General features: G+C 31.6%; 1 protein-coding gene across 13 annotated transcripts in view; it reads left to right on the forward strand.

Annotated features, from left to right (window-relative positions):
* The window catches only part of GPHN (gephyrin), a 762,070-nt gene that overhangs the window by 218,052 nt on the left and 530,813 nt on the right, over positions 1-13,205 (forward strand). The window lies entirely within an intron of this gene.

The following is a 13,205-nucleotide window of genomic DNA, read 5'->3' on the forward strand; positions in this document are numbered from 1 at the left end:
GTGGCATTATTGAAAATAAGTTAGGCAGATGGTGTTTTTCTCTTCTTTCTATGTCCCCATCTTGTCTCTCCTTCTTTTATACTTTTGATTAATAGCATAGTCAGAACTAGAAAAATATACAAACCTTGCCAATCAGGGGAAGAAATCTATAGTCACATTTTCACATAGCCATCTGGCATTAAGTATAACTTGTTTCCATCCAGTTGGACTAGAAGCAACCTAATTAGCTAATTGGTTTCATTTAGTACAAATAAGTACAATTAGATACTTTGAGATATTTTTGTAACTCCCCTTTTTCTTTTCACTATAAAGTCATGACTTTTAGGCAAGAGTAGCATTTTCATTGTAGCAAATGAATTGAAAAGATTTTTTGATCTGAAGTTTAGCAGAAGTTTTCAGCAAGTTAGTAGTGAAAAACCAAGTTTCATGGATAACAAGAAATCATACTGTAAAAGTGTAAGAAATATTGTACTGTGGTTTAATTATAATATTCTAATGGTGATCCTTGTGTCTGTAATGTTGACCCTGAATAATTCAATGCCTTAATCAATTGGCAGAAAAAAAGTTGTTGGTTCACTGCTGTCCTCTGGTAGAATGTGTTCCATTTCCTACAGAATCGAATCAGTTGATTTATTTCTTTTCAGAAAGCATATTGATCTACAGCATAAGCAAAGAGTCAGAATCAGTATTGATTATGGCATGTTTAGGAAGGTTGTTATGCAACTAACCTTGTTGTCACAGAAAGTTCATGTTGGGAAAACAGTGGGGGAAAAACATTTAATAATTTGGATGGAACTAGATTGTAAAGGTTCTTGAATGATAGATCAGGCCAGAGGTTCTTTACCTTTGTGTGTCATTGGCTTCTTTGGCCAGTCTAAAGAACCCTATGGACTCTGCAAAATAATCTGATTTTGTTTTTGCAATATACAAGAAGGAAATGCTAAATTTTAATTAAAGGTTAGTGGGGGGAGGGGAGGAAAGGTCTAAATTTTTTTCATAACAAAGTAGAAAGATCCTAATTTAATATTCTCTTCTCTAGAGATTGAAATGTTAGAGATGGTTTTTTGAGAAGGGTAAGGTATCTTATGAAAATATATAGAATGAGATGGGAGAGATCCAAAGGCAAGGAGACTAGGTAGGAGTTATTGCAAAGGGAAGCCAGGAGGTGGAGATGAAGAAAGAATTCCAGGTGTGAGGGAAAGCCAGTAAAAGTGTCCATAATCTAGTGATAGTCTCAAAGAATAGCATTGTCAGTAGATTAAAGAATATTTAGGTTGAGTAAAGTGTGAGAAGACTGAAAAGATAGGAAGGTGTCGGGTTTTAAAGGAGTTTGAATGCCAAACAGAACATTTTATATTTGATCCTGGAGTAATAGAGAGCTGTTGGAATTTACTTAAATAGGAAGTGAATGTGATCAGGCATGTACTTTTGGAAAATGTTAAGTGGATCAGTTGAAGTTTGGAGAAATTTGTGGAAGGAAGACTAAGCAGCAGATTATTACAGTAGTCCTGTGAGGTGATAAGGACAGGGACCAAGGTGGTGTCAATGTCAGAGGCAGAAAGGAGGCATGTTATAATGGTAGAAATGGAATGAATTCCCAACAAGTTGAATAGAGAGGATTAGCGAGTGAGGAATCAGATATCAATTAATTTGAAAGTCTGGGTAACTAGGAGGGTAGTACTCCCATTAAACTTAAGGAAGTTAAGAAGAGGATTTGGTTTGGGGTTTAAATACCTTATCTTTGTAAATTTAATAAATAAATAAATTTAAATCTTTGTAAGAATGTAAGCTTAGATAGGTAATGTAGAAGGGGGATAAAGACATTAGATAATTACATTAGAACTTAATTTATTTAGTATTTTAGCACTTAGTACTAAACTATAATAAGTACTTTAGTATTTATCTAATACTTAGTACAGTGTCCTTATTAATAATACTTTATTGTTACACCTTCACCTTTAGATCTCACAAAATACTTTGAAGTTATTAGGTCTTTAAAGTCAAGGATTGTATCTTAACTGAACTTTTCATTTATCCATATCATTTAGTACACAAGTTATTTGTTATTAGTTGTTACTAGTAATATCTTTATGAATCTTACCATTCTCTCAAGCGGTTATAGATGTTCTCCTATGGATCACATAATATGTAGAAATCTCTTGTTGCTAGAATTTCTGTAGACATTCTGAATACCACATCGAACATTTCCAAATAGATTTTCATTGACCCAGAAGTGGGATAAGCTAGCAAAGGAAACCATAGTGATCAAAACAGTAAAGAGAAAACATTAAAGAGGGTATGGAAAGAAGTCAACAGTTTTTGGTTTTGTTTTTGTTTTTTTAATGTATGTATTGAAGAATAATGAAGTTAAAGAAAGGACATTGAATTTTTCAAACAGGTCAATGTGGATCCATGTAAGTTCACCTAACCCACATGCTTCACATGCTACCCACTTTTGCAAATTAGTCTAAATTGAGTGACTATAACGTCTATAATGAATTAGTATTGGGGGGGGGGGAAGGGGAAGAAAGGTTTATTTAATATCACAGGAAAGAAAATAGGAAATGAATTTTTAAAATGATAAAAGAAGGAAAAAACCTAATGATTTAAGCAAACTACCCAATAGTACTCAATTCAATGATCTTTCAGTTGCCAAATCTTACACTCATTTCTCAATGCTCATTTTCGTTGACCTCTCTGCAGCCTTTGATACTGTTAATCACTCATTCATTCTTTATTTTTTTTTTCCCCCTCTGAGGCTGGGGTTAAGTGACTTGCCCAGGGTCACACAGCTAGGAAGTGTTAAGTGTCTGAGACCAGATTTGAACTCGGGTCCTCCTGAATTCAAGGTTGGTGCTCTACCTACTGCACCACCTAGTTGTCCCTCATTCATTCTTGATATTCTCTCCTTTTTAAATTTTGTTATACCATTCTTTCTCTTGGTTTTCCTCCTTTGCCAGATCCTCTTCCACATTAGGCCCTCTAACTTATGATATTCCTGAGATTTCTTAGGTTCTCTTTTCTTCTCCATGTTAATTAATTGCTATATATTGATGATTTTCAAATCTATATATCCTTCCATAAACTTTCTGCTAACTTTTACTCTGACATCTCCAACTGTTTTTCAGACATTTTGAATTGAACAATGTCTAAACAAAACTCATTACCTTCCTATTACTTTGGGCAATAAAATCATTCTCCTCGTAGGTTGCCAACCTACAAGCTATCCTTAATATATCATAATATTTCATCTCCTCATATCCAATCTCTTTTGAAGGCCTGTCAATTTTACTTTTAAAACATCTTTTCTATATGATCCTTTTCCTCCTCTGACCTTACCATCACTCTGATATAAGCCCTTATCACCTCAAGTCTTGATTATTATAATAGCTTGGTGTCAGATCTGCCTTAAGTAACCCTTTCCATTCCAAACCACTCTCTAACCCACTAAAGTGATTTTTCTTTTCTTTTTTTTCATAATATAGCTTTTTTGTTTTCCAAATACATGCAAAGATAGTTTTCAACACCTTGTCTTCCAAATTTTTATTCCTCTCTCTCCTCCTTTCCCCCCCACCAATATAGCAAGTAATGCAATATAAGTTATTTTTTATTTTTTAATTTACTTTTTATTTTTGTTGTTATTGTTGTTTTAATTAAAGCTTTTTATTTTCAAAATATATACATGGACAATTTTTTGACATTCACCCCACAAAACTTTTTTCCCTCACTCCTCTCCAGTCGGCAAGTGATCTAATATATGTTGAATGTGTGCAATTTCTCTGTACATAATGACACAAATATCATGCTGCTCCAGGAAAATTATCTAAAAGGAAAAAAAAGGAGAAAGAGAACAAAATGTAAACAACAAAAAAAGTGAAAATACTATGTTGTAGTCCACACTCAGTTCCCACTGCCCTTTTTCTGAGTATAGTTGGCTTTCTTCATTACAAGACCATGGGAACTGGTCTGAATCACTTCATTGTTGATGAGAGCCATGTCCATCAGAATTGATTATCATATAAGCTTGCTGTTGGAATATATAATGATTTCCTGGCTCTGCTCATTTCACTTAGCATCAGTTCATGTAAGTTTCTCTAAGCCAGCTGTTCAATAAGTGTCTGAAGCTGAATTTGAATTCATATTTTCCTGCTCCAGGCCCAGCTACATACATCTAGCTACATACATGTAGCTACATACATATATAACAAAGAGATTGAGATAAATGGCAAAGACTCATACATAAATATATTTAAATTTTGAATTAGAAAATGCATCAGCAAATTATGGAATATTAATATTGCTCCAGATAAATGTGGAAATTTTTCTTTTATTAGGACATAAATCATATGACAGAAAAATAGAGAAAGCCTTATATGAGCTGATACAGAGTAAACATGAACAGTTTGAGATGAGCATAGTTTACCTGAACATCCCAATAATAACAAAAACCCAGAAAGAATGAAGAACTCCAGTGAAGGTAGCAAATACAACCAAATATGACATTAGAAGACTAATGATGAAACATTTCATTTCTCGGTAAAAAGACTAAAATAGTGGTCACCAAGGGAGCCTGAAGTGATCCGTAATATCAAAAAGTTCAGGAAGTTCAGAAAGGATGAGGCCTTTAAAAACAAACAAACAAAAAAAAAAAACAAAAAAACTTTTAAATTAGCAATTAAGGGATTAGTTATTGATTTAAGTAATCAGAAAATATAAATAATTCTCTAAAGAATGATTCTATACTATTAACAGCCAAGGTATATTCAAGTAATAAAGGAACTATAAATCAAAATATTTTTTATATTATGTTTCCTACTTTGCAAATTATTATTTATGGCAAAACATGGAAATAAGTCAATTTTGGAGTACATACAAGAACCTAGATTGGTCTAAATATTCTGGAAAGCAACTTGAAATTATGTTTTATAAAAAGTATTATGTTATCCATATGATTTGCCTCAGGGCCTTCCATGTAAACAAATATTACAAAAGGTCAAAAACAGAAACTTCTATGTATACAGAAATATTTTGAGATATCTTTTTTGTGGTTACAAAATACTTAAGGAACAAAGTATATGCCCTTTGATTGGGAAATAACTAAAATTGTGATACAAAATGCTATGGAATATTATTGACCAGAAGAAATAATATAAATGATGTAAAAATAAATGGGGGAGGCTGATATTAACTGGTACACAGTAAAATTAGGAAAATGAGGAGAATAATATATGCAATGATTAAGAATAATGTAAATGAAAATAATAGAAGAAAAAGGACAAAAAATTCAAAATTGAATATAATGATCAAATTTGACACTAACAAACTAGGAAAGTATAACTTCCTCCTTTATATATAACATCTATTGTATTATATTACGTGTGTGTGTGTGTGTGTGTGTGTGTGTGTGTGTAGATGTTAAGCATTACATTACTTTGAGGCTTGATCTATTGTTCTTTGATTTTTTTCTTTTTTTTTTTTTTTATAAGTCTTTGCTATTAAAATGCTTTCTGGTTGTTGGGAGGTTTCGGATATATTTGGAAATAAGGCTATTTACATTAAGATACCAACTTTAAATTTTTCAAAAAATTAAGAAGTAAAAATTTTAAAGTTATACATGTTGTTTTCTCCCATAGAAATATAAGTTCTTTAAGTGCAAGTTTGCTACTTTCACTGGAGTTTTTCTTGCTCTCTGGGTTTCCCCCTTTGTTATTATTGGGATGATCAGGTAAATTATATGTCATTTTTATCTTTGTAATATTGTCACTCAGTAGTCCCTGTTGCACAGTATAATAGGTACTTAATAAATTAGGAAGGGATGTTTTTAGGAACTCAAGTAATAATATTAGTTAGCATTTATATACTATATGCTAGACACTATTAAGTACTCTATACTTAACTCCTGGGAAGTAGGTGCTATTATTACCCTCATTTTATAGATGAGGAAACTAAGGCAAATAGTGACTTGCCCACAAGGACACAACTAGTAAGTATCCAAGGCTGAATTTGAATTCAAGTCTTCTTAATTCCATGCCTAGCCTTTATAAACTGCACCATCTGGGCTATCTGACCAGAATGCTGTCCCAGTGCTAGTGTTGTTTCTTGTCCAATCAGAGTTGTATCTGAACTGACTGAAAGGAAAGTGATGCCTCAATCCCTCCATCCTTACTTTATCACCAACTCTGATGGCAAGTGGCAAAGAGTGGGAGATCTTGTTGTATATGTCTCTGTCGTCACCCAGCCCTCAGTTCTACTAAAGGAGCTACCTCTCATGGTGACTAGGAAAGATCTAGATTTATCCCACTTCCTCCTTATTCTGCTGGCCTCATTCTAAATGAAGTCCATTGTAGACCTGCCCCCTCTGAAAGAGTTGTACTCTCCTGCTGCTCTAATTTCCAATACATTTCTTACTACTTGGTATTTTGCTATATTTACTTAATCTAAGTGCTTTCTTCATCTTTTTAGAATTCATCTCCTGATTTATGTAATGTTATTTTTTTCTCCATCTTCTTCATAACTCAACATTCAAGAAAACTTTATTTGGTTCTTTTTCTCTGGACCATAATTGTACTCAGGTTATTATCTCACATTGTTGTCTCAATCTCAGTGTATGATATTTGACTGACTTTCTTTTCTGATCATATATAACCTTGATTTTATCTTTTTGTATTCATTAGTCATTTTTGATAGTATCCTATAGTCTCTTTAGGTAGACTATGTAGCTTCTCATTGGTTTCTTTTAATTTTGGCTTTTTAACATCATGAAGTTTTGTGATTCTTAGCTCTTTATCACTTGGAGAATATTGGCTTTTGAAACAGTTAGCAATTTGCAATCCTGAATGCTCTGTATAATGCTTTAAAAAATTCTCTACCAGCTCTTTTTCTGTCTGCACCAAGTTTCCAAGTTGTATTTATTGATAAGACTAACTCATTGGTCTTTTTGTTTGTGTAGCAACATGCCATAACCTGGTTCAAACATGTTTTCATTAATTCTGTTAGGCCAATATCTCTTGATGTTGCTATGAGGTTTTGTGTTTATTTTTATCCTGGTTTCAGTATATGTAGTACAATGATATTAGTAAAAAGGGCATTTGAAAAAGATCATTTACATAGTCACGTTTGTCTTAATGTCTTATGTAATTTCATTTTATATATATGAGATACATTCTTTAATGAGTGATACATTTTATTCTACTAAGCTATAACAATAATGACATGTAAGTTGTCTTCCAACAGCCTTTTTTTACTTTTTTACTTTTTCAATCATAGGATGAAGAGAAAAGAACAGAAGATTATTGTATATAGCATTTATTTCCATCTGTTAGTTACTTCAAAAAAGTCAAAATATATAGGGAAAAATTTTGTATGCTTTTCTGGGGAAAAATTCTTTTAATGTAATTTTTTAGGGATCTTTGTCAATGAATTACCTTACTTAGTTGTAATGAATTTGTGACTGGTAAATTGATGTATGCATTAAGTATATAAAAGATGTCCATTTCTACAAGAAGAACAAATTTAAACTCTAAAATAAAAGTATTGGGTATATTCCTCTGCCTGATCAGAAAAGCTTGAATTTACCTTTATGTTTAAGTACTATTTCACCATCACTAACTATCTATAAATGACATTTCTGCCAAAATATATTGTGTTCCAATTTAGGGTGCCAAGTTCACATCTTACTATCTCACTACCTATAGTTTTGTCAGTAGTACTGGAGTATATGGTAAAAATTACTTTGGGAGCTAAGAGAGGAGAATTTTATATTTCTGGGTACCAGTAACTTATTAGTATTTTGTATCTTAATTCATAGAAGAGAAAGCACTTTCCTATGTATTTTTTTTTAAGCATCATCCAATTATTCTGAATTGGGAGAAAAAAGAGAGCAAATGGAGGAGTTAAGAAGAAAGGAAGAGAGAGTCGTATTCATAAATGAAGGACTGTCCATTCTGAAAATGTGTCTGGTCAAATTAAGATGAACATAAGAGCAAATTCTAGGATACCATGGCAGTTTCTCTGTAGAAAGATTTGGAGTATCTAAGGGGAGAGTTAATTATAAGATTATATGCTATGCATTATCATCAGTGTTAATAAAAATAGGATATAAAATTAAGAAATAGATTACCCTCAAATGCAATTTTTTTTCCTTTTCTCTTTATGCATACTGTAGTCTATGAGAAAATGCAAAGCTACAAATGTTACTGTTACTGATATTTCTTCTTTTGTCCTTTTTTTGGTGGTGTTCACTTATTACTTTTCTGATTGTTATAATCAAATATGTACATTATTTATCCTATACTTTTCTATTTTATTAATATGAAGTCTCATAGATTTAATCTTTCTTCTAAAACCTGCTTTAATTGTATCACAGAAATTTTAGAATATTGTCTTTTAATTATCATTGCCTTATAGCAGGTTATGGCCAGCTGATAACAAATTTGTAGTTGACCTTGTCAGAAAAATTATGATTTCCTTCAGAATTATACCATAGCATATTAACAGCAACAGAAAAAGCAATAGAGGAAGAATCAAAAGTTCAAATTTGATGAAAACTTCAAGAGTAAAGAACATTGTAATGTTGAACTGGTTAATTTTTAGGATCAAATTGTGATAATAGGACTTCAAAACCAAGCATGAAAGATGATAACCTTAATGAAAAGAGTTTTTAAATTTACAACTTTAAGTTAATAATTCACTATTGTCTGGAAATGCCATTGTGAAAAATCACAATTTAATTTATAAATTGTAAATTGAATAGTAGATAATAATTCTGCAGCCACATAATTTCATTTTAATTGAGCCATATTTATTTGAATAATGTACTATTTCTATCTTAAAAATTCTTTCTAGCATGAAAATAGTTCTTCTGTTTTTGACATAGGCAGAGGAAAAAATGTTTTCTCTCTTTCTCTGTCTATATATGCAAATATATACATGCACATAAACATATGTGCCGCTTTTCAATTTATAAAGTATTTTCCTTATAGCAACTTTCTTTCCTCCTCAAATTACTTCTTCATTTTTTTTTAAGGAATACTTCATTCTTCCTGACAACCAGAGAGCAAGCTTCCATTTCATCTGCTTTCATATTCTCTTCTAGGACAGAGACCACTTTGTACTTAGGAAGTGTTAATGGCAAAAACATCTAGTATATACCCTACAAGCCATAGGAAAATTCTCCTTCCCCCCATACTTTCTTAAGACTTGAGGAAAAGCTCAATTTTATTTGTATTCTTTTTTTAGTAGCTCTTTAAGGTAAACCTTTTGGTTAACTACTACCTATTTCTGAAACATGAGACTAGAATTATAAATATGAGATTTACCCACCATATTTCACCCTGTCTACTTTAATTCTCAAAATGGAAAGCCAAACATGTTATTGAGTGAATTGATCAGTCATATACTTTAGTGTGAAAAAAGTCCCTGATCAATTTAGATGTCCTTGAAATAAATCAAAAGAACTAGAGTGATCTTGTATAGGAAGTATAGCTGGATTGGTTGAGAAGACTGATCTTGCTCTGTGATGTTTTGCTTTGTTTTTGTTTTTAAATAAAATAGCAGACCAGTTGCCAATCTGAAGTTTCAAGCATTTGGGTACCTTAGAATAAAAGCCTTTCTGAGAAAGAATCATTTGATGATAGGAAAAGAGCTCCAGCTCTTTCTATTTGGGACAGGTACCATATCTACACAAACCAAATACAAAATATCAGCTGGATGTAGACTATTTACTTGGTGAAGAAGCTATGCAAGTTTAGGAATAGTGTTGTAGCAGAGCCTTTCCTTGTTTGTATGAGGCTTTCTATAGACTTAAAAGAAAGGTTTGGTATGTTTTAATCATTAAGGGAGCAAATATATTTTATATATTATATTTTTATGTGTGTGTATATATATATATATATATATATATATAATTTACCCAAAAGTTGATACTGCCTATTGTTCTCATCCAGGATGCAGATGTACCTATGCAGAATATTCACTCTTACAGGAGCAGCAATAGCAACTGCTAACATTTATAATGAGTTCGGATTCACATAGCAAAAAAAGATTTGTCAAGCACTATTCCTATGTTACCTCATTTGATCTTCACAACAGCCATAGGAGCTAAGAACTGTTATTATCCTCATTTTACAGATAAGGAAACTGAAACAAATGGAGCTTACGTGACTTGTCCAAAGTTATAGAAATTGGGTGTAAGGCAAGATTTGAACTCAAGTTCTTTTCACTCCAAAATTAATACCTTAATCCATTGTATTATTTAGCTACCCTCTATTATGCCACCTAAATGATTGGTGCTTATGTATAAGAATTTTTCAATTAGCCCCATGCAGCTTCTAATGGCTAGGCAGTAAAGAAATATTCACACATTGGCTCTGAAATCAAAGTGAAGAGTTTGATAATAAAATATTGTATGGAATTTTTAAGCTAGGAATACTCTGTGGATCTATCCCAATTTTGACTTCTCTATATGTGTGAAATACAGTCACCTAATTTGCAGTAACTATATAGTTTAATAAATAGTGAAAATTCCAGGAAGATTATTAAGATTTTGCCTCACGAAAATTCTTTAAAAAAATTTTTTTAATGACAGCTTTTTATTTTTCCAAATACATGCAAAGATGATTTTCAACATTAATCTTTGGAAAACATTGTGTTCCAAATTTTTCTTCCTTTCTCCCCTATACCCCCTCCCATAAACAGAAAGCAATTCAATATAGGTTAAACATGTGCAGTTCTTCTAAATATATTTCTATATTCGTCATGCTGTGCAGGAAAAATCAGATTAAAAAAAGGTGAGAGAACAAGCATGAGAAGAAGAAAAAAAAAAAAAAACAGCCAAAAAAGATAAAATACTATGCTTTGATCCACATTCAGTCTCTACAGTTCTCTCTCTGGCTGCAGATGATTCTCTCCATCATATCTATTGGAATTGCCTTGAATCATCTTACTGTTGAAAAGAACCAAGTCCATCACAGTTGAGTATCACATAATGATGTTGTTGCTGTTTACAGTGTTCTCTTGGTTCTGCTCCTTTCACTCAGCATTTATTTTATTTAAGTCTTTCCAAGATTTTATAAAATCATCCTGTTTTTCATTTTTTATAGAATAATAATATTCCATTATATTCATATGCCATAACTTATTCAACCATTCCCCAACAGATGGACATCCATTCAATTTCCAGTTTCTTGCCACTACAAAAATGTTTGTCTATCTATCCACATACATATAATAAGATGTATGTACATCTTATTATACATGTATATATATATATAATTTTATATAAATATATATGTATTTAATGTATGCATTTGTCTCCATTCATTTTTTGATTCCCTAGCTTTTTTAAATTTTGAATTCACCCAGAAGTACCGATTCTCTGAAATGGCAGTCCACAGCTTGTATTTCTATTTCAGATTTGTATCTCAGGTCACCCATACATATTACTTCTATACCATAAAGCAATACTCTGGTTTTGGACCAAAAGCCAGAAGAATATGATTCAGGATCACTTGTTACTTATTGTCCTCTTGCTATGTGCTAGACACTGTTAGGCACTGAGGATATTAATAAAAAAAAAAAAAAAAAAAAAAAGAAGAAGAGCTTTCTGCCCTCAAAGGCTTGTATTTGAACAGAAGTATCTTATATCATATATATCACATTTATACATGCATATATATATATGAGTATATTCAGTATAGAAATTATCATAAATGATAAAAATGACCAATTTGTTAAATAAAATTAAAACATTTTACATATTTTAAAATCAAGTTAGAATGAGAAGGGAAACAGGTAAGTGGAAAAATATTAATAGAAAATTTGTCTGATAAAGGTCTGATATCCTAGAAACAGGGAATTTTGATACAAGTATATAAGAACAAGAATCATTCTCTTAAAAGATAAATTTTCAAAGTATATGAACAGGCAATTTTCAAAAGAAGTACTTGCTGTAATATAACATCTATGTGGAAAAAGTGCTCCAAATTACTACTAATAAAAGAAATGTACATTATTATTATTATTCTGAGATTTCACAATTGACAAATATAACAATTATTGGAGGGACAATGGGAGAATAGGCATATTAATACATCATTGTGTTTGGAACTATGCTCAAAAAGTTATCAAACTGTGCATACCCTTTGCACATACCCTTGTATGTGCAAGAATATTTGTGGTAGCCGGAAACTGGAAACTATGTGGATTCCCATCAATTGGAGATTGGCTGAATAAATTGTGGTATATGAATATTATGGAATATTATTGTCCTGTAAGAAATGACCAATAGGATGATTTCAGAAAGGCCTAGAGAGACTTACATGAACTGATGCTGAGTGAAATGAGCAAGACCAGGAGATTGTTGTATACTTCAACAACAATACTATATGACGATCAATTCTGATGGATGTGGCCATTTTCAACAATGAGATGAACCAAATCAGTTTCAATAGAGCAGTAATGAACTGAACCAGCTATACCCAGCAAAAGAACTCTAGATTATTATGAACCACTACATAGAATTTCCAGTCCATCTAATTTTGTCCTCCTGCATTTTGGATTTCCTTCACAAGCTAATTGTACACTATTTCAAAGTCCGATTCTTTTTGTACAACAAAAACAACTGTTTGGATATGTATGTATATTGTATTTAATTTAGACTCTAACATATTTAACATATAATGGTCAACCTGCCATCGTGGGGGGAGGGAAGCAGGGGAAAAATTAGAACAAAAGGTTTGGCAATTGTCTATTGTAAAATTAGCCATGCATATATATGGTAAATAAAAACTATTAATATAAATTTTAAAAATACACCATTGTGAAATGACCTAATTAATTTGGAACTGTACCCCCAAAATTGTTAAAATGTAAGGTATACATCTCAGAGAACAATGATAAAAGGAAAGGACCCGTATAGACAAAAGAATTTATAGCAATAGATTTTGTTGTTGCAAAAAAGTAGCATATAGGGAGTGTCCATCAATTAAGGAATAAGAGAACAAGTTATGGTATATGAATATAATAAAATGGCATTAAATTTTAAGAAATGACATAATGCAAAAAAACTCATGGATTGATATAGTGAAATGAGCAGAAAACAGAATTTCTTCCCTACCCCCTAAGCCTCCAATAACTACACCATTATTAAAAACAAAAACAAAAACAACTGTCAAAGAGTTTAAAAACTTAGACTAATGCAATGAGTA

Source organism: Sminthopsis crassicaudata, chromosome 2 (genome assembly GCF_048593235.1).
Source record: "Sminthopsis crassicaudata isolate SCR6 chromosome 2, ASM4859323v1, whole genome shotgun sequence".
Lineage (NCBI taxonomy): Eukaryota > Metazoa > Chordata > Mammalia > Dasyuromorphia > Dasyuridae > Sminthopsis > Sminthopsis crassicaudata.